This window comes from Leptonychotes weddellii, chromosome 16 (assembly GCF_054177405.1).
Source record: "Leptonychotes weddellii isolate Sample4059 chromosome 16, ASM5417740v2, whole genome shotgun sequence".
NCBI lineage: Eukaryota > Metazoa > Chordata > Mammalia > Carnivora > Phocidae > Leptonychotes > Leptonychotes weddellii.
The window spans coordinates 22,410,767-22,434,018 of record NC_138384.1 but is presented as its reverse complement, the minus strand read 5'-3'; the positions used below and the strand labels follow the sequence as shown (position 1 = coordinate 22,434,018).

Here is a 23,252-nt window from a genome sequence, read left to right as displayed (position 1 = left end):
CATGTATTCTGTCTCTACCAAGGCCCGTTCGCGGGCTAGGAGCTGTTTACAAAGGTGGCATAATTTCCTACTGCAGGTGGCATGGCCTCCAGAACTGTGATTTTCCCCCTGGGACCTGCCAGGACCTCCACCCTGCAGCCTCTCTCAGCCCTGATATCTCTGCTACTGCAGGCTCTGCTGCGCCATATGGCACAAGGAATAGGCTTGCTTCCACCATAGCCTGGACCTCCTGGAGAACCATTGTGTGCTCTAGGCCTCATTCAAAACTGAGAGTTTGAAGCAATGAGGCTAAAGCAGTAATTCAAGGTAATTCCAGTATCTTAAAGTAATTCCAGAATCTGAAGAAACTTCCCAGGTATTGCATTTTGTTCTTTATGGTAGGGGATATAAGATGCTGTAGTTAGTCTTATTTTTCAGAGACATTTCCATATCCCCCTGATCGCCAGACCCTTAAAAACTATTGGTGTGCCAAACCTCTGAAGTGCATTATGTTACAAATATAAAAACTGGCTCAAGTACAGGAACTAAGCAAGGGATTTTATTTTATTTTATTTTTTTATTTTTTATTTTATTTTATTTTATTTTATGTTATGTTACGTTACGTTACGTTACGCAACTGCCCTCAACCTCCTGCTCATCCATTCCCACTTTATTTTGATTTTACATTAAGAGGCACTCTTGTTGCCTCCCCATCTGTTTGGTTCCTATGTGTGCTGTGTTTTATGAAACATCTTCACAACTCTGTGCGGGTCAAGACCTTTTGGCTGCTACTCACACCTTAGCAGTTTTTTTGTAGTTATGAACCCCTGGGATCTGGAATAAGCAGTGCCAGCTGGCCCCTATTGCTTTGGTACCCCCATGTCCACATTGCTGTTAATGCGCCAGTTCTGTGATAGCCTCTTACTCAATCCTGCTTTGCAGAGGAGGAGCTCTCCTAACCTTTTTCTTGATGTTTGTTGTCTGTCACCAGAGCATTACAGCCTAGTGAATAGTGTCATCTTGGCCTTTCCAAGAAAGGTCATACTTCTGTCTTTACATAATATATACACTGCACCATGTTTACTTACCTGAACCTTTTTATCCTTTCCCCCTTCACTATCTGAAAGGGCATTTTGGCTTTGCCACTTTGCTTAGAATGGGTCACCGCTTTCCGCTGCTTCTAGAAGACTCTTCCGGCATGTTCCACCATTTCCTAAGGTTTTGCCAGAGTGTTAGATCCCACCTCTCAATCCTGCCTTATTGTCCTGGTCCCCTCGATCAAGTACCCTCAAAATCCAAGCTGCTAACTCACCTCACTTCGTATACTTTTTAAAAACCTGAATTATTGATCTGCTCAGCATATTCTTATCTGCTGGAACATTCCCCGAAGTTACCACTGAGAGGAGTGATCTGTGCCCCTATGGACCACCCAGAAATGGGTCCTTGTTGCCAGCCTGAAAAGATGATGTCATGTCAAAACCTGTATTGCCACCTACTTTCTCATACCTCTCCTGGCATCTCCTCTGGGAATTAGATCTTGAGACAGAAGGTCTCAATATAGCAGCAATCAAGAGAGACATTTGGAAATCTCATGCTTTGATGGTAGAGATCAAGAGCTTGGTTGGGGTTATAGTGCTTATGAAAGATGTCTGGGGTGGGGAAGCAGGATTGGTCATAGAAAGTCCACATGGTGATGTAGGTCTGATTCTTATAATAGCAAAGTGTAGAAGAAGTGGGATTGAACAGGGAAAGCCTCTGATGGAGATGCAGAAAAGTGATGGAAGTAGGCTTTCTTGTTGTGTTCCTGATTTTTAAAGAAAGGCTTCTAAGGTTTCCACATTTAGGCTATGAGCCATGTGTTTTGTTTTGTATTTCTTTTTCTAAGAAACTCATCATGCATAGAAGTATGGAGGTTTGTGCCTTTTTTAAAAAACACGATACTGAAAAATATCACAAATAACTGCTGATTATTATGGAATTCTTTATTGCATAACAATTTATTCTAATTTGATGAGAGAAATTGCATTTATCAATTTTATGATATTAACCCATTCTTGCATACCTGGAATAAATCCAACTTGGTCATACTCCATCATGTTTTGTTTATTTTTTAATACATGTATAGATTGATTTTGATATTTTGTTTATAAATTCTATTATATTCATGAGTAAAAGAGACATTTGGTTCTCATTTCTGGTAATGGCTTCGTCCAATTTTGGTATTGGGATTAGCTGGTTTTGTATAGACTTGGGAAGTATATTGTCTTTTCTCTTTTCTAGTAGAGCTTGTCTGAAATTGGAATGAAAATTTCCTAGAGAGTTGGGTAAAACTCACTTGTAAAAAACAATTTGGCCTCATGTTTTGTTTATGGGGAGATTTCAAACCAGTATTTTAAATTATGTAATTGTTATAACTCTGTTTGAAACTTTTTATTTTTTCTTGGTAGTTTATATTTTTTTTCTGTAAGAGTAGTCATTTCATCTAAATTTTCACATTTTGACATGTAGTTGTTGATACTATGTCTTATCTTTTTAATCTCTCTGTATTTTTTAAAAATTATTTTTTAAATATTTTTTAAAATAATTTTAAAAATTATTATTATAGTATGTTATAGTGTGGTTATATCTTCTGTGTTTTCTTCTTGATCACTTTTGCCAGAAGTATATCTATTTTATTGATTTGTTCTTTCTTCTTTTTTTTTTCATTATATTATGTTAGTCACCATACAGTACATCATTAGTTTTTGATGTAGTGTTCCATGATTCATTGTTTGCGTAGAACACTGAGTGCTCCATGCTGATTTGTTATTTCTTTTTTTTTTTTTTTAAAGATTTGATTTATTTGACAGAGAGAGACACAGAGAGAAAGGAAACACAAGCAGGGGGAGTGGGAGAAGCAGGCTTCCTGCTGAGCAGGGAGCCCGATGCAGGGCTCAATCCCAGGACCCCAGGATCATGACCTGAGCCAAAGGCAGATGCTTAACAACTGAGCCACCTAGGTGCCCCTGATTTGTTATTTCTTAAGAACCAATTATTGTCCTTCTTCCATCTCTCATTGTTTTATCTCCTTTCTTCGGATTTATTGTGCTGGCCATTTTCTAACTTCTGAATCATTAATTTTAAGGCTTTCTTATTATTTTGTTTATCATTTAGTTCTAAGTAAAATATTTACCAATTTGTCTTCAATTTCCAAATATCTGGGAGTCTTTTCTTTTTTATTATACACATATAATGTCACTGAATCATGGTTAGAAAACACAGTTGATTCAATACAGTTTCTTTAAAGTTAGTTGAGGCTTTCTTCATTCCCTAGTATATGATCAATTATTATAGGTAGTATAATCGTACTGGAGTAGGGGATGGGGATACACATACCTTGGAGATGCAGAATTCTGTAACTGCATTTGTTTATCCCAGTTATCTGTGAAGTTCAGATGTCTCTGTTCCTTCTGAGATTTTGACTTCTTAATATGTAGTGATCAAGGGTGATATGATAAAATTTCCTTCTATGCTGATGAATCTATCCATCTCTATAATTCTATTAATTTTTGTTTTATATATTTTGAAGCTACATTAAATCCAAACATATTTAAAACTGCTATAACTTCTTGATGAATTGAGCTTTATATTCAGTCTCCCCACCCGTATAATAAGCTTTGTCTTAAAACATACTTTATGTTACATAATGTAGCTACACAGGCTCCTTACCTGGGCATTTGCCTAATATGTGTTTCTCCATTGCTTATTTTGAACTTTTGAATGAGCCTATGCTTTAGGTGTGTTTTTTACAAAACAGCATATTTATGGATTTTTAAAAACACAATCTGACTTCTGGTTTCCAGTCTAGTCTGTAAGGAGCTTGGAAGATACCATTTCATTTTAACAAGTAAAAAGCTGAGCAGACTGAAAAAAAAAAAAATCAACAACTCTTCTCAAATCCTGAAGAGAAATGAGGTTATAAGGCAAACTGCTGTCCCCAAAATGGGAGAGAAAGATAGGTGAATATAGAGAATCACAATTTAACAAAGCCGAAACCTTCACTGGAACCAGTGCCGGAGAAGAAAAACTGGAACTATAATTGACAAATTTCTGGAGGCTCAGTATGGAAAGTCTGAGAGATGAGAACTCCAGGGAACCCAGTCCTTAGCCTCCTGCCACCCTTTTGTGAGTTTTACTTCTTGGACCTCTATCAGGTTCTTACAGTGAATATCAGAAAAATCCCCTCATGGCTCTGTCAGGGAAAAAGATCATTCTGTTCTTATTAATAAGGTCTACCCTCAGGAGATACTATTTAACCAGAGCCTAAACTGCTGGAGTTTTATCAGACCTTAACTGACCTGAGGAAAGAGAAATATCCAACTTCAGCCATTCTAGGCATCCTGTCTCACCCACAGGAGCGGACAAAACTGAGAAGCGTTAGGGAATTCACTTCTGAGACACAGGCTCACTACAAGACTGAGACCTAATCATAGGATGATAGAGTGCTTCCCCTCCCCCTATAACTTGTTACTCAAGTCTTATTTACAACAGTTCCTTTAACCCAGTACATCATGTCCAACTATCAAGAAATAATTAAAAGACCCTAAAGTAAACACAAACAAACAAACCATGGTCTGTAGAGACAGAGGAATCATCAGAACCAGACTCAGATATGGCAGGGATGTTGGAGTTATCAGGGAATTTAAAACAATTATAATGAAGATGCTAAAGGCTCTAGTGGATGAAGTAGACAGCATGTAATAACAGATGGGCAGTGCAAGCAGAGACGGAAATTCTTTAAGGTTTTTGCACCCTGAGAAATGGGAATTCTAAGAAAGAACCAGAAAGAAATGCTAGAGAACAAAAACAAATGAAGAATGCCTTTGATGGGCTTATTAGTAGACTGGACATGGTTGAGGAAGACTCTAAGGGTGAGGATATCTCTTTAAAAACCTCCCAAACTGGGGCTGCCTGAGTGGGTCATTCGGTTAAGCATCCTTCAGCTCAGGTCATGATCTCCAGGTACCGGGATCAAGCCCCGCATCAGGCTTCCTATTCAGCAGGGAGTCTGCTTTTCTCTCTCTCTCCCTCTGCCCCTCCCCACTGCTCATTCTGTCTCTCTCAAATAAATACATAAAATCTTAACAACAACAACAACCAAAAACCTCCCAAACTGAAAAGCAAGCAAAAAATTGGGGGGGGGGGGGAGCAGTAACCAACAGCTGTGGGACAACTACAAAAGTAGAGCATACATGAAATGGAAATACCAGAAGGTGAACAGTGAGAGTAAGGAACAGAAGAATTATCTGAAACAGTTATGACTGAGAATTTTCCCAAATTAATATCAGGCATCAAACCACAGATTTAGGAAGCTTGGAGAACACCAAGCTCTCTATCATCTATCATCTATCTATCTATCTATCTATCTATCTATCTATCTATCTGTCTGTCTATCAAGAAAGAAAGAAAGGAAGAGAGAGAGATCAGCGTATGTTTATGTTTTTCAAGCATGAGATTGGGAAGAAGAAGAGGAGGTTCCTAAAAGTAACAGTGAGTAAGATAGAAGAACTGTTAGGGAACAAAAGGTTGTAGTATCTCGGAAATAAGTGAAGAAACTTATTTTTTCCCTTGGAATACTGGTTGGATGATGATGATATGTCAAGGAAGATGATAATTGATAGAAGACCAGTGACTGCAACATGATGGTGCAGAAGTAAGTAGCCTGTGAGTAAAGCAAGATCGGAATTTACATTTAAGTGATTGGACATAGTCATTGCAATGACCCATTCAAAAAATCCCCAACTAAGCTGTTAAAAAGTGGAGGCAAATAATTTGTGGGGAGAAGTTCTTTTACAAAAATCTTCAGAGACCTTTCATATGAAGTTTAATCAACCTTAGCAATATTTCTCTGGTCATTTGTTACTAATGCATGGATGTGAACTTGGAAAGTGTTACATTATAGTGACAAGGAAGGAAAAAGGTATGGCAAGTTCAGACTTTGTTTAAACATTTGTTGTGCCCTAGAAGCACATAAAGTTTCTTTAAACATTTTTTTTTCTGTAAGAAGAATCAGTTGGAGATTGGAAGTTGGAATATGGGAGACAATTTAGGTAATTGTTTCAAATTTCTATACAGTAAAAGCCAGGTGCTCAGCATTCAGTATCCCTAAAAGAACCTCTCTCTTTTCAAATACCTTGTCTCCTCCAAAGAAGACAAGAAGGAACAGAGGGGCTGATAATGTTTAGATGTTTTACAGTGGCAAACTGGATAAACTACGAGCATATCCATTATTTCCATTCATTTAAAAAAATAATAGAAGAACTAAAAAACATGCCCTGTTAAATTTTTTGCTCTGGGAAAACAAATTGACAAGTTCTTCTCCTGGTACTGGTTTCAGGTGGGCACCAAGTTCATAATTCCTGCTCAGTAAATGGTTTAATGCATCCATAGTATTTCTCTGTTCAAAAAATCTGACCGTGCAATAAGCACTATTATAATAATATTCCAAAATGAAAATGAGAATGAATGTCAGAAATAATGATAGGAGAGGGTTTCACAGACTGTGATCCAATTTTAATGAGAGAAAAAATGCATTTCTAATAATTCCTCATTATTTATTTCAAAGTACTACGGGCAGATCTTTGTGTATATAATGAAAGATAAAGATATAAGGGTCTCTTTGAATATTTCTTAGAAGATAAAAGGAAATAAATACATAAAATGTGTTTTCTTCTATAATATGAAAAGAATCATGAAAATCAGACTTCCTAGAATTCTACTTCTGGCTCTATACTAAATCCAACAACCCCTCTTTCTGGCCCCAACACTCTTGCAAGAGCCTTTTATGAACAATACATTTACATCTGTCAGAGATTATCCTTCAGAGCTTTTAGATCACAACCTTAGATTGGTAAGAAAGAACAGAAACTCAGAGGTTAAAGAGGTGAAAACAGTAAAATGATAAGAAATTAGAATAGATGAGAGCACTCAACCCCATGGTAATACCAAACATAGAGGTCATATGGTTGAGAAACAATGAATAAACTAGAACCGTACATCTCAATGGCATCAAAAATTCATGTTATATTTTTTCTCTAAGATGATGTCAACAAAAATATTATTGATAATATAATAAAAGTAAAGATGTAGACAGTTGGTGCTATGAAGGAGGGATGAAATGGAGAGAACCAAGTGTAGGGTAGAACATCTTTCTGTCATGTTTCTGTTTTACTCTCCACAGTTTTTACCATCAGTGATATAACCAGTACTTTTATTCATTACATTTTCTTTACATTTACTGTTTATTTTAACTTTATAATTTTGTATTTCTTCCTTAGTCAAGGATAAAGTAATACATAGTAAAAGTATGTTAAAATATAGAAAATGACATACTGACACTTGTCCAAATGCCACCTAAAATAGTCTTGTACCTTTGGTGGTAAATGCACCATTTTGTAGGAAACTCTAAGCTAGATTAGTTCATCATTTTACCCCCTTAGTTATTATATAATTAAGACTTATTGTGGATGAGATTTTTTATCAGGTGCTGAGAAAATAAGGGTTAATGGGACATTATTTTTGTTCTCGTGGCACTCACAATCCAGTAGGGAAGAAAGATTCCTTATCAGATTAGACTGAATCACTTCTGTGATTCGTTCCAACATTAAGATTCCATGATCTTTATCTAGGAAGCATGTTGAAGCCAAACTTACAAAATACATAGAATTCTTCGGCTTCTCAGATATCCCTGGAAGGACTTAACATTCATCTGATATTCAAGAAGTTGAAAGAGCAATTTAAGGAGGAAAAAAAAAAAAAAAGAGGCTTCTTCCCAGAACATATTATAAATCTATTAGATATATCGAAATCAAAGGTCACTGAGTCAAGTGAGCCAGGCAGTTTATATCCAAGAACAATATTTGTAGTTATGAATGTAATGAAATCTTTTGCTTCAAGAATTAATTTCCCCAATGTATAGTTGGCTGAATAATTGGTTCGGAGAAGGCAGACAAGTGTTCATATTTCTCAAAAGCAATATTGGCCACTGCTTATTTGAAAGCACCTGCTTTTTGCGGGAAAGCACATGCAGTGTTCCTATTAAGCAAATGGGGCTTGTGATAGTTGTCTGTAAGTGGCAGAGATATGACAGACACACTGTCACTCAGCATCAGTTTAGAATTTGATACCAAATGTTCTTGTCATCATAAACTCTGTACTTGAGTCCCAACATGGACAGTGCTTCAGTTCTGATGTCACTGTCCTGTTTTTCTAGCTTAAAAGAGATTCAAGTATTAAGTCGCTAGTGCACACTGCAGCTCAACTTGAGAAATTTTCTTTCCATATTCAGAAAAATTACCTTTGAGAAATACTTTCTCTAAATTTGCTTTTTAAAGTACAGGGAACAGCTTTGTATTTTGGTTCTAATTAACCTGCTTTGAAACCACAGATTTGTATTAATTTCAAATGTCCTTACAATGACGAAGTCAAATGAAATACTTTCCTGAAGAAAATTTGTAGTATAAGAGCTAGATGGTATTGTCAACAGCATAAAGGAAAACATTCTGTCTCATTTACTAACTCCTCCTTGCCATCCCCCAAGAGATTTGTCCCCAAAACAAAAGAATTGCCCTTATTGCCCCTTATAACAGTGTGTTCCCCATAGTATTCATGTTACAAAGAATTAGCAGGGGGTCATCTGACTACATGTGGATCACCACACAGTCCCTTCTGAAAGGAAGGTAAGTTTCTAGGCAAAAAATGCAGGAACATTTGCCTTGACTATTTTCGCAAGCAGTGACTCTGAAGAGTTGGAGATAAATATTTGATATTACTCTAACACTATATCTAAGACTCCTGTTTGGTGGAGTGAGAAAATCAGTTAAAAAGAAGAAAAAGAGCAATACTAAATAATGGAAACTCCATCACTCTGTTCTTTTGTTATATGTAGGAATCATTCTGGGCATTAAAAAAAAAAAAAAAAAAGACAAAGGATAGAGTAGAAAAACCTGTGTTGTAAAGAGTAAAAGAATCAACTTTGGCATCAGATGAACTTAGGCTTGAATTGCATTAGTCATTTGAATCTAGTCAGGGTCCTTAACCTATCTACCCTAAACTTTCTAATTTGGAAAAAAAAAAAAAAATGAAAAGAATATTTATTTGGCATATTTTGGTTGATAAATGCTTAACACGGTGCTAGTATTATTTTCTAGTAGGTTCTTGAAAATAATCTTTGTTATCTATATTATCATCATCCATGGCATATGGAGATGAAATATCCACTCCTGAGGCACAAGCAAGCCATACGTGAATGGTGAAAGCCATAGGGATAATGCTTGCAAATATGAAGATTAGAGTTAATGGAGAGGTCATAGTCTTGATGATCTCTTTACCTTCTAACAACAACTCCTGACCAGCTGACACCTCTCAAGAGCATGTGTTTTCTTGAAGTTAGAAGACCTAAACTTTTTATCTCTGAGCAACCTGTTTACTACCTTATTCAGGATTCCCCAAAAGCAACATGAAGCAAACAAAGGATCACAACTGCATGGGTATTTTTTGCTCTTGGGCAATTAATCATAATTTGAAAAGGTTAGTCAGTGTTGGTGCTAGCTATTTAATCTCTACTCTTTCTTACTATCTTGACACTTTTATCTACTTATTAATAATATCTCCCAAAATGAATGTAATTTCATTTTAGGAAGCATCATCTGTTAACCTTTTCACGAGCTTTCTGTCTTGAATACTGTTGACCCTGTCCTCACCTCTCAGAAACAAATGAAATCCTCAAACTTAAAGTGAACCCTAAGCTAATCAGTGTCTGAAATTTCCAAGCTTTTTTAAAGAAATAAATCAATTTCTCCTATAAAAGTCTCATGTAGCTGTCCAATACATGAAACAGATGAAAATAAACTTGGTTTGTTTGAAGTATGATGAGTTTCGCATCCTACTCATATACCCTTTACTGGATTAAGTAATCTGTTATTTCAACTGATCTAATACAAGTTCCTCATTTTTTTTTTAAATAAAATCACCAGTGTTTCCTATCAAGAATGATCAGTACCGGGGTGCCTGGGTGGCTCAGTTGTTAAGCATCTGCCTTTGGCTCAGGTCATGATCCCAGGGTCCTGAGATCAAGCCCTGCATCGGGCTCCCTGCTCGGTGGGAAGCCTGCTTCTCCCTCTCCCACTCCCCCTGCTTGTGTTCCCTCTCTTGTTGTGTCTCTCTCTGTCAAATAAATAAATAAATCTTTTAAAAAAATAAAAAAAAAAAGATCAGTACCTCAGTTCATGCCTCCCTGTTGAAGTTATCAGTCATATTACCCCTTCCGTCCCATCACTAAAACAACTCAGACCTGACCGTCATGTTTCCCATCTCTCTTGACTTTGCAATGATAGCAAAACATAAAACGTACTCAAGATTTGGCTTTCAGATACTAGGGAAGAGATGATTGTATTTTGGGGGGATCCAAAGTTTCAATTTAGGCTTAGAGTAGCTTAAAAGGTTGGAAAGAGTTTTCCCAATAAAAGTTAGCAAAAGAGGGTACTGTTCAATCAGGAGTCTTAATGGTTTATTTTACCTCTTGATTCAGATGTGCCCCAAGCTAGACCTACCCTTAGATTTACCAGTATTTTGAGCCAAGAACCATTCCCTCCACATTGTTGTAGTATTGGATTATTGTTAATTAATAAATTAATTATCCTTCAGTGATCCCTGAAAGAGACCTGATACCCTTTTCCTTCACCTCCTTTTCTTCTTCATCCTCCATCTGAGGCATAAATCCTATTTTGTTCTAAAGCAACAATTTTCTATAATGACATGTGTTCAATAAAAACTAGCAAGATTTTTTTAAAACAAAAGATCCATACATAATATTTTCCAGAAAAAGAAGCTATTTGCCTTCCTAAAATGTGTGTTGTTCATGAGCCAAAAATGTATACAATTAACTAGCAATGATGGAAATTAATGCATATACAAATATAAGGGAACATCATTACCATTCATTTCTTGAGATTACAAAACATGAATCATTTTAAAATTCACTTTGAGTATAATTTCTTAGCAAATGTCAAGCAACCCATTGTGGTATTTTCAAATTAGCCTGGATATCAGAGTGGAACAAAACTACACACATACACACACACACACACACACACACACACCTCATAAAATGTGTCCCTCTTTTACCCTGTAGTTCATAAAGACTATTTGTTTTAATTAATTTTTCTTAAAAAATAACCAGAAGCACACTAATTAAGGGGAGGAATCAAAATACTTCTTCATCTCTAGTAGTTCCAAGTGATCACGAGATGGTAATTTAGATCATTCATATTTGAGAAGTTATGAGAAGGTTAGTAAGTAGGTTATCTTAATATGCTTTAGTAGGGAGCAAATTGGTATTTTCATTATTGTCTGGATCCTAAGAGTCTAAGATATATTGATTCATTTGTTGTTCCATATATGTTGGTTTCATGCTTATTATGTTCCAGGTTCTATATTGGGTACTGAGTGATACAAAAGCCAAGACAAAATCAGACAGGGTTCCTGATCTCAAGGACCTTACCATAATATTCTGCATTCAATTCACATCATTTGCATTAATTCTTGAAACTACTCTTGTTCTTAAAAACTCAAACTATGGAGAGAAATAACAATTGCCATAAAATTGCAATGCTGTATGGTTCATTCATATAATATTTTTAAGCATCTATTATGTGCCAGGCACTGTATTAGATGTTAGAGATACAGTGAGTGGCAGAACTGTTCGTGATCTTATGGTTAAGTGGAGAAAATTAAATATATGAGTAATTTCCGTGCTAGATTGAAGAAATTCAGATGTATCACTGAGGGGTCATGCGTAGGATGTTTTAGCAACATGGCTAACCAAGGTGTGCAATTCTGGGAAGGAGAAGCAGCATATAAATTGAGGAATAAATTCAAGCTAGCAGGCGAAGAGTTTGCTAAAGGGCAAGAGTGACCAAGGTATAGGAAATGGGGTCCCTTGGGAGTGTGTTCATGGTGTGAAATATAGAACAGAATACCAAAAATAGAAAAGCATGGAAGGAGAATATAGGAACAAGGTGTTTGGACTTTATTGACCAGGCAAAGGGGAATACTTAAAGATTTTAAGCCAGGGGAGCTATGATCAGATTTGCAGTTTAGATTGATCCTTTTAGCTGCTATATGGAAAATGGTTTGATGTAGAAACTGTTCACAATGCTTGTAATATACAGATAAAGAGGTATGTTCTGAAATTATGAGCCGAGTCTTAGAGCAATGGTTCTAATACATGTGTTCAGACATCCTCCAATCTTGTACCCTTTATAACATTCTCAAGGTTATTCCTGGAATATGCATAGTAGATTAAAGAAACAGTGGTATATCAGTATTATAAACCCAAAGGAATGTATTCTTTGTTCAAATGTTTAACAAACTGTCCCACCATCATCAATAGCATAAGTGCAGAGTCAAGATTAAAATCATAAGAATAAATGTTTCAGTAAAGAAATCTTTGAATGCCAGCAAGTACAAAACTTAATTCTATGTAATAATATTATTGAGGTGCTATGAGATTATTATCATTTAATCCTCTCATCAACCCTGTGAGATACAGACTTTTTTTTAATTCATTTATTTAGTAAACTGAAATGAAGAAAGATTAAGTAATTTGACCCATCATACAGCTAGTGAACAGAAAGGCCAGGATTCAAAATGAGGCTGGTTAACTTCACATTTGTTTTATTTTTCCTTTAGAAGGCAGCAACAAGTTTGCTTTTGTAGAAACTAGGGAAAGAAACTTCTGGTATGTCTCGGTTCCTAAATTTTTGCCATAAATTTTTATCCTGGATCTTTTAAATGTGAAAATATATTGGGGCAGCTTTTTACCATCTCTCTCTGCAAAGAAAGAATGCAGAGGAGGTGAGCCCCACATATGAAGATGTGGAAAAGGAAACTGCCCCTCCATTCCAGCCCAGTCTGAGGATAAAATGTTGGAAAAGTGGGAAAGCATGTATTGCTCCATTGTCTTCTGTCATCTCCTGGGTGCAGCTTTCACAGTAGCTTTGGCAAATATGTCCCTTTATCTAACAATGAGCAATTAAATTGAAAACCCAGTTATGGGGAAAATATGTAATATTACTAAAACTTTATAATGATCTTATCAACAAAATTGAAGTTAAATTCTTGACTTACCATATGTCTTTGCCCAAGGAAAGGCAATTTGACTTTCTTGATGTTGCTTTCTTTTTCTCTTCTTTCAAAGCTATGATTAAGAACTAATTTATTTAGATCTGGCTGTGATTAGTTGAATGATTCTTCTTGTTGTAATTAATTTTCAGACACTTTAATTGATAGTACCTGTACTATATTTAATGCATTTCAAGGTACTGGAATAAAAATGTTGCTTGTTGAAGTATTCACATATCCACTCCACTAAATAGAATACTGATTTATTCTAAATCAACATTTTGTATTTGTTTCTTTATGACTTTTATGGAGGGGAATACTTAAAGTCAATTGTGTGTTTATTTCAATATAAATTAGGAGAAAAGAGGCAAAATTATTTCACAAAATAATACAGTGGTCCTTGATCTGGCGGCCAGGGATTGCTAAAATATCCATGGATGAGCTTTGGTGAAGTCTTTGAAATTATATATGTATACACAGTCGCACACACACCACACACATGTGCAGATTTTTGGAAATTTGTCATAGAGGTACATGACCTCAACATTTTTTAGTGTCTAGTATAGTTCAGAAACCTATATTAATCACCATTTAAGCTTTTTAAAATACATACTTAGAAAATCAATTACTAAATCAGAATTCCTAGGGTTTATATTTCGAGGCTTATCCAGGATTTAAACCCAAAATGCATACTGGCATACAGTACACAATAGGGATTGTGCTAGACATATTAATTACTTATGCCCTTTAACCCTCATAATACTTTTGTGAGATTGTATTGTCATGATTATTTTGAAGATAAACTGAGAAGCTAGGTTGAAATGTAGATAACTGATTATTAATTACAGTTTTATCCATGCTCAAACGTTTAAGAAATTCATAACTTTAAGAAATATAAGGGGAAATTGTTTTTCATTTTATATTACTGAATTTTTAAGTAATTTTTTCAATTAATATCTTCTTGACTTCTCTATTTATTTTCCAAAAGAAATCTGTATTATAAACAAGATATCTAACTTCAGATTCAAATCTATTTTTCTGTTTTATTCTTGAATATAATATTATTGGAAATGAGCCTCTCCTTGAATTTCCTGGTCTTTTATTTCCTTTCTCTGAGGGAATAAATTGTTACCAACTCATCACTCACTGAATTGTATTAAATACCACACTGCATACTTTTGACATTCATGGTAATAATCAAGCAACCTGTTCCACCTAATATTTCACTGAAGGATCTTCTGTATTATAATGTTACACCAAATATTGTCTATTTTAAAGCATTTTTAAATCATTCCATTTTTGTGCTGAAAGTATCCTGACAGAAATGCATGGGGGAAAGAGCATTGCAATTTAAATGTCACATTTATCTCTGGCAGTAAATTCTACACACAGGCAGGTGTAGTCTCAGTGAGGTTTCTCTGTCAGTTATCAGCAATCTGTTAATTCACCTTACAACTTTCAGGAAGACTTTCATAGGCGTAGAAAACTTAAGACTTAAGAATTTAGGCAATGCCAGACCGATTTTTTTTTTTAACTTGATGAAACAGCACAACCTCTGTATGTATATATATATATATTTTTTTTAATTTGATATTTTAGTTCCAGATAACTTGCTTCACATGTTAGTGAAAGGATAGAAGCTTCTAGAGAAAGTATACCTTTGACAGTTTTTTCTTAGAATCATCACAAACGCATAAGAAGGGATATAAATGTCTAGCCTATGACTGTTCAGTGTGAGGGAGATCCTCACGCCTCCAGCCTCTCACCAACAAGAAGCTTCCATTTCCCTGCCACTCTGAAATTAGGAATGGTCATCTGAACTTTTTTGCCCAGTGAAATGTGAATGTAGTGATATGTGTGACTTCTTTGTGGAAGCACTTAGTTCCTGGTGCTTGCTGCCCACCTGTCTCTTCCCACTGCTCCTGTTAACATGGGGACATGAGTTAATCTGGTGGGTCAGTGCTGAGCCATCACTTGGGGAGGAGTTACCCTGGAGAGTCCTCCAACCCACAACTGACTCTTTGTGAAAAGGAAATAAAGCTTTGTTGTGTTATGTCTCTAAAACTTGGGGTTAGATGTCACCTCATTACACAGTTTAGCCTATCTGAGTGATACTTGCTTCACAGAAGTGTAATTCCAATGTGATACTTTGCCATCACACTTATAATAGGGGCTTTGAAATGCTCCTAATTAAAACAAACAAACAAACAAACAAAAAACACTATCTTACAGATTTTAAATTAATATATTTAAATGTTATTTAAATATATTTCCCATTTTCCCCTATATGTCACCTACAGCTTTTCCAACATTGTATTAATGTCTATTAAATGTGCAGAATAACAATATATATTTTGAAAAAGACAAACAACAAAAACAATGTATCAAAGCTTAAAGTGATAAATTTGCATGGCCCTTCCACCTAAGAATGTCACTCCACAAAAAATTGGTAATGGAAATCTTGAATCCATGTCCATCTGATTTCAAGTTTTATGTTCTTTTCAGTAAAATCTAAACCTTTTCCTAGCTAATGAAACCTAGCTCCCAAAGTTGTCATGAGGATTAAGTGGGATATCTTGTGCAAAGCAACCAGCTCAGAGCCTAGCACCAAGAACTACTCAATAAATGTTAATTTAGCTTCAGAAATGCTCAAGATGCCTTTTAAATTTTAATCAGGTGCCCTTACATATTAAAATTGTCAAACAGCAATCATTATGGTCCTCAGTGATTAGTGTCTTTCCACAATAGATCATAATGCTCTTTCCAGACCTTTAAAATGAAATTGCAACTTAATCCTGCATCCTTTGTTTTCAGCTTGCTAAAATCTGAACCTATGCCTGGGTTTGCGTTATGAAATAACTAAAATTTTCAGTGGACTTACTTACATAAGATTGTCTATTTTCTGGTTGGAACTACCACTTTTGGCATTATACTGATCAACTATGGAATAGTCTAGTCCCAAATTCCATTTTCATTAGCAAATTTCACTCTAGATAACCTTTAGAAAACACACACCCATGCATGCATGCACACACACACAGAGTCTGAATTTTCCACATAACTGAATTTAGATGCATACACCCTTTTACTGATCTACATTTTTGTTATCCATTTTATCTTTAGGATGTATTTCCAATATGTTCTAAAAATGGCATTTTATTTTTGTTACATTTCTAGGAAAAGGCCAATAGTTTACATGAGATATTGGTTTAGGAAATATGTATTTAAGGAAAATGATCAAGGAAAAGATCATGATGGGTGATGTCTTAGGAAAAATAGCCAGAACTGATGTAGCTTTTTATCGTTGGTGATATTGACACAGATTTCCTCTGTTAAGCTGTTTGGTGTACCAAAAGCATATGAATACGTCATATTAAAAGAGCAACTTCACTTGTTTTGCCTATTTAGTGCTTAGCTGAATATTTAGCACTAAGTTTCTACCTGCTGATTAGGAGGTGCATTTGTAAACACCAATGTTAGAATCTAAAGTGTCTTACAGATCATTCTAATATGCCCTTTCAGTGTACACATAGGACCTAAAGTTCATGAAGAGACTCTCCTGTAAACTGGCATATAGCTTACAACTAGCTTCCAGTCTTTGAGTAGAAATAAACTTACCCTTTTTTGCACACAGCTTGGTCTTATGATACCAAGTCCTGCCTCTGTGTTAAACCTTTAATATGTCTGGAACAAGGTGAGACATAAATAAGTAAACCATTAAAAAAAGGGGGGGGGCACCTGCGTGGCTCCGTCCTTAAACTCTAAACTCAGACTCTTGATTTTGCCTCAGGTCGTGATCTCAGGGTCTTGGGATCCAGCAGAGTTGGGCTCTGTGCTTGTCCCTCTCCCTCCCCCTGCTTACGCTCTCTCTTTCAAATGAAGAAATAAAATCTTTAAAAAAACAACAACAACAACAAAGAAACAAGCAAACTAACTGTATTGCCTTGGAAAATGTACATAAGTGATGTCATCCCTTCCCCAGCTGGGTTGTTGTGAAATCCAATGTAAGAGCATCATGGAGGGTGAAGGACTTTTAAATGTAAGCCAGTCTTGGCTTCCCAGCTGACCCAAAGGAGTTTAATATTGCAAAGTTCAACTTGTGGAAATACGGGGCATAAGGATAAACTTCTGCTTTAAGAGTATAGACTCTGATGCTAAATTGCCTGGAACTTAATCCCAGCTGCTTGATTTACCAGCTTTAAATTGACCTTGGACTTAATCTCTCTGCATCATGGATTTTTCACCTGTAAAAGAGAACAATAATGCTTTTCAATTCATAAACAAATTAAAAAAATAAACAAGGTAATGCATGGGAAATAATTTAAAGAGTCTGGCATGTAGTGTATATGATGTGCAATGAACATGAGCTAGAACACTTATGTTGTTTTATTATTTTTATTTTCAAGATTTCTTGGAACCTCAAGCCATTATAAGTTCTACATGCCTTCTGTCTAAAAGACACATAAGAAAGTCTTTTTGCATTTAGTTGATGCCATGGGTTTGATTTATTGCTGCTGCCGCCACTGACCATCCTGTATGATGGTAGCATCTCCTTGCCAAACTTAGCTTTGTTGCCATATCCATGATTCAGACTTTAAATCTGGGGCCCTAACTGGGTGCTGCTAACAATTTCTTCCAGTTTAACTTCATATATTTTAGACTTTTTGTAATTAGGCCACAGAGCCACTTTTTAATTTAATCTCCAGGGATTTCTTTGGCTCCCACATTCTGAACAGCTTGGATCAGGGTGTTCTCTATAATGAGAACACAGCATTTCAAATGTAAAGAACACCTTTCTCTTGCCTTGCTCTCAAGCCCTGGGCAGCATCTGGCCATATATGGTCATTAGGAAATCTGAATGCAGCTTTCAAATCAATTCCAGATTTAACTAATCTCAATTCTATGTAGTTAATACTAGATGGTGATTTATCACTGAGCAGAAATCCACTTAATTATGTCAGTCTGATATTATATTTTGATAGATCCCTTTGATTGTTAAGAGTGCTGGCAAATTATTTAATAATTAGGCATAGAATTGATTAATAAGGTTTGACTGTTAACAATTAGATTTTACTATTTTGGCTTGACACTTACTGAAAGTTTGTCTGCTTTTAGGCTGATATTTTGAATGATACATGCTAATTGATTTGCATCCATCATTCTTCTTCATTGACTCCTAGAAACTGTATTTGTTACCATTGGGTAGTCTATGGTATGCATTTAAGAAGTACTTTGGAAACCAATCTGTCCCCACATCTTTGCTTTATTGCTACAGATTTTTAAGCAGTTCCACACTATAGACAAAGAATGACTTGGGATTCAAATTAAAACAAGTTTAAATAGACTGCAAAGCTTCCCTCAGCAGACTGACTTCTACATTAAATACCCAAATTAATGCACATCACCATTCAGGCAGAGAAGACATCATCTTCTAGATTCTAAGCTATAATGTCTACTCTTAAAACATAAAGTTTACATAAAATATTTAAGTTTCCTGCATACCATATTACTGCATCTCATGTCTGTTTTATACCTCAAAGTAAAAAAATTATTTCGCTTATTATCTGTTAGTGATTTTGACCAATATCCAGCCTTTTATAATGGTTCTTAAAAGACAAAACCAATATTATCTTTAAAATATTCATTCATTCATCTATTATTTGTTCATTCATTCACATCTTCATTAGGCTCTTCTACCCATTTATTAATGGTATCTTTTGCATTCATTCTCTTTTTCTTAGCAGTAATCTATATTTTCTAGTCAAGCAGTTTTGTCCAACATTATTTCTGGGTGTGGGTCCTGATTAGCTTAAGCCAATCACGGTAACCATCATTGTGGCCCCAGTTTATAAGCTCAGGTTGAATTTGTTAAAGGCAACAATTCATGATGATGATGTGACAGGTATTAATGTCTCTATACCCAATGCCATAGCACCCATCTTCAGGAAGTAGAAGGTCTCAGAAATAAACAAGGAGATAGAACAGAAATACAATAAACAAAAATGACTAGCATAATAACATTTAATGTTAATAAGTTTTGGCAATTATCATTTTATCTTCTATTACATATCTATTGTCACAATAATGTTGTATAGCAAATAACCCAAAACTTCTGTGGTGTAATAAACTTGTTGCTCAGGTGTTGGGATGGTTAGATAGGCAGCTCTCCTGTTCTTTTCTTGCTTTACTCAGACATCTCGAGTTTGGCTAGCTGCTAGCAGATTAAGAAGGCCTTACTGGAATGATCAAAGTGACTTACCTCTGATCCACGCTATCTCATCCTCCTCCTAGGATCACCGGGCTAGGCTGGGCATTTCCTTCTCAATACCATGAGAGGGAAAGAGTGAGCAACCCCAGTAGTCCTTCCAGTCCTCCCCTTGTGTAATGTGGGCTAAGTTTCAAATAGCCCAAAGCAAATCATATGTTAACTCAAGTTGCAGTCAGAAAGGGAGGCTATTAGAAAGTTACAAGGCAAGGGGTATAAACCCATGGAGTGTGTAGTAATTGGGACCATTATTATAATCTACAAAATACAGTTGACCCTTGAATGATGCAAGGGTTAGAGGCACCAACTGCCAGTGCAGTAAAAAAAAAAAAATCTGTGTATAATTTTTGACTCCCCCCAAATTTAACTACTAAATTTAACTACTGCTGTTGACCGGAAGCCTTACCTAAGCAGTTGATTAACACATATTTTGTATGTTATATATATTACATACTACCTTCTTATAGTAACACCTATCTTTTTCTTAATTTGAGGGGGATGTCTAGGCCATGCAGTTTGTTTACAGGTTTTCCCAAATGGACAGTTTTCTAATAAAAAGTAGTTATTTTCCAATAAAGAAAATTTCCAATATATTTATTGAAAAAGCATCCATGTATAAGTGGACCCAACACAGTTCAAACCCATATTATTCAAGGGTCAGCTGTACTTTATTTAAAAGATGCTGTATTAAAACAATTCTGTTGCTCCAATGACTTCAATTTTGTCATGTTTTTATTTCTCAACCATAATCCTCTATTTTATATTTTCTACTCTTTATTTCATAGTTACTCTTTTGTGCCCTTTAAATAAACTACCCTCTGGGTACATTTTCCTTATCCTTGGGGCTACCTAAATTCATGACTTGTGGGGAGAATGATAATTACCTTGCTCGGAATGCTGCTTTTCCTGTAGGAAAACCAAGGTGGAATAAAGAAGAGAACCATATGAAAAGAAGTCTGGATTGTGGATTTCTATTTTTGAAATCTTGTAGCTTCCATTTAGCAATTTATGAGCTTAGGAATGTACTCACATACTTCCATCGAGTTACTTCCAATATGCAGTGAAAGCTTGGATATGATTAGGGATATCATATATGATAGCATATTTGAGATTTCAAGGCTAGCATTTAGCTTAATGTGTGATAAATAAATGGAATTTTTTTCCCCCAACTCTCCTTCTCTGGGTAGATAGAAACATACAGGTAACTTTTCCTAGCAGGTATGCAAGGCTCATGCCTAAGAATTTAGTTCAATGAAAAAAAAAAAAAAAAGCTGTTCTACTTATCGTCTACTTTAGAAACTATTACCAGGATACAATTATGAGCAGTACTTTCCATTTAAATATCTGACTCTGCTAATCTGTTTGGATTTTTAATTGTATCTTTTACTATGTGATGCCAAAGTGCTTTCCACTCTAGCATCTGCCAAGAAAGGTATGCAGTCACAGGTACATTAAATGGTGGTCTGACTGCCTTTTCTATTTGGGAATTGTGTCTTGCCATCTGCTTTTATGTGTACTTGGTTGCCTGTTAGGATTCCGTATGTCCTCTAGCCACAAGTTCCACATAGAGCTTCTAATAAGATGAACTTTGCTCTAGGATTTCTCTTTTGTGGATGAAGTATTTTCTACTGGCCAAGGTTATCCTTCCTGCTCCGGGTGCTAATTTGTGCTGCTCTTAATCCACTCATATTATTGATAGCGGAGTCCTTGGTGTGTGTTATATTGAAATATTACTAATGTATGAACTGTAACATTAAATTTCTAATCTAATCAATCAAATAGCATACATATGCAGTAGATGCTTGGCTAGTAAAAAGATTAATTGCCATGTGCAATGAAAACTAACTCTCTATAAGGTGAAATATTGCATGTCTCCCGCAGAAAGATGGAAGCCTGAACACTGTGTTAAGCTAATGACTACTTCTGCCATTCAGCCATATGGATTGCCTTTAAGACAAACCGAAATGAAGATTAAAGGCATGTAAAATCAACTCTCTATTAAAGCAGTTAGGGCTTTTCTCCAGATTCTACAGGAAAATTATGCAATCTGTTGCAAAACCAACCACTTGTCTCCCAGATGGTGCCCAGAATCTATCTGAGCAAACACTTCTTTCCTGCTCTGTGTAACAAACCAGGCATATTTTGATTCTCTGTGCTTGATTATGCATCTGAAGACATTTACACGGGAAGGACCTTGTAGAGTTGCTATGGATTTGAATTGTAAAACTCCACAATGTTGTAATATACACTTTGAGATAAACCTGAAGTTATGAAGTAAAAAATGATGCTTTTTTGTTTTAACGTACTATTTATTTCCCTGATACGCTGGCTATCTTTTTTTTTTTTCCCCCATAAGTATTCTGCTTTTGGCTGATCAGAGAGTAAGGCCATGAGTCTTTGATTGTTGATAATCTTTTGTTAATTAATGTGGACCTGATTGCTTTTTGGGAGGCCTATTGTGAATTAAATTATTGGTGGTAGGATACCTACTTTTAATGATTACCGAGAGTATTTTGAACAAAAAGATTCATTCTTATTTAAATGGATGCCTGGAAGGGTTTTAGTTTCTTTCTGCATGTATAGTAAATATGTTGTTTACATATTTAGGGAATAGTGATTATTGGTGAATGCTCCTGAGGATAAAGGTCAGGCTACATTATTGGCCACATCTTTTCCAGCAATTTTGCCTGGGTTCCTTGTCTTCTTCATGCCCATCACTCATTCTGTTCTTCCTTGGCTTGACTAATTCCATGTATCCTCAAGCTCCTGTCAGAGGTTCTTAGTCCAGGAAAATGCTTCTCATCACTTAGAACTGAGCTAGGTGTCTGTTATTTCTTCCAATGGAAGAGTATTCAGTACTCAGAAGAAAGGAACTATCAAAAAATGAAAGACAAGGAGGGAGGTGCTTACCTGCATAATGTTTAGTGAAGAAAGCCATCTGAAAAGGCTACATATGTTATTCTTACAAGTATATGGCATTCTGAAAAAAGCAAAACTATAGAGATAGTTAAAATTAAGATCAGTGGTTGCCAGGGATTCGGGAGAGGGGAATGACTGAATAGGTGGAATACAGAGGACTTTTAGCATAGTGAAACTATTCTCTACAAAATTTTAGTTGTCTGTGATCCTGAAACTGCACTATTTTTTTTTAAACGTAATGTTTATGCCATATATGCCATTATGCAGTTGTAAAAACCCCTAGAAATGTACAACACAAAAAGTGAATCTTAGTATAAACCATGGGCTATAATAAGAAGAATTTATCAATATTGGTTTATTAACTCTAGCAAGTATACTACCCTAATTTTGGATGTTAATATGAGGGAAACTGTAGACTTGTAGAGTGGGTATAGGGTTGAGTATGTAGAGTTCTCTGTATTACCTGTTCAATTATTCTATAAGTCTAACACTGTTAATTATTAAAATAATACATTAAAAATGTTGACACTCAAATTGTATAGCAGTTACAAATAACATAAGATTTAGTCACAATTTTTATTTTCTACTTCTCTTAATCCTCCCTCAAACAAACAGATTCTCTAGTTTTGCGGAATCAGCAATTAAAATGAGAAGTCAACATTTTTATCCATGTTTAAAAGTTGATGGGGTTGCATTGAGAGGAGAAATATATCAATACTTATTAATTATATTAATGTGTTTTTCTTAAATATACTGAAAGGAAATATTTTTTTTTCTTATTTTACATTTTTAAAATTTTATTATGTTATGTTAATCACCATACATTACATCATTAGTTTCTGATGTAGTGTTCCATGATTCATTGTTTGCATATAACACCCAGTGCTCCATTCAGTACGTACCCTCTCTAATACCTATCACCAGGCAA

At 35.5% G+C, this 23,252-nt stretch overlaps 1 pseudogene across 1 annotated transcript in view; it reads left to right on the top strand.

The window, feature by feature from the left end:
* LOC102733627 (small ribosomal subunit protein uS19 pseudogene) overlaps positions 1-23,252 on the top strand; it is a 159,181-nt pseudogene that overhangs the window by 67,829 nt on the left and 68,100 nt on the right. The window lies entirely within an intron of this gene.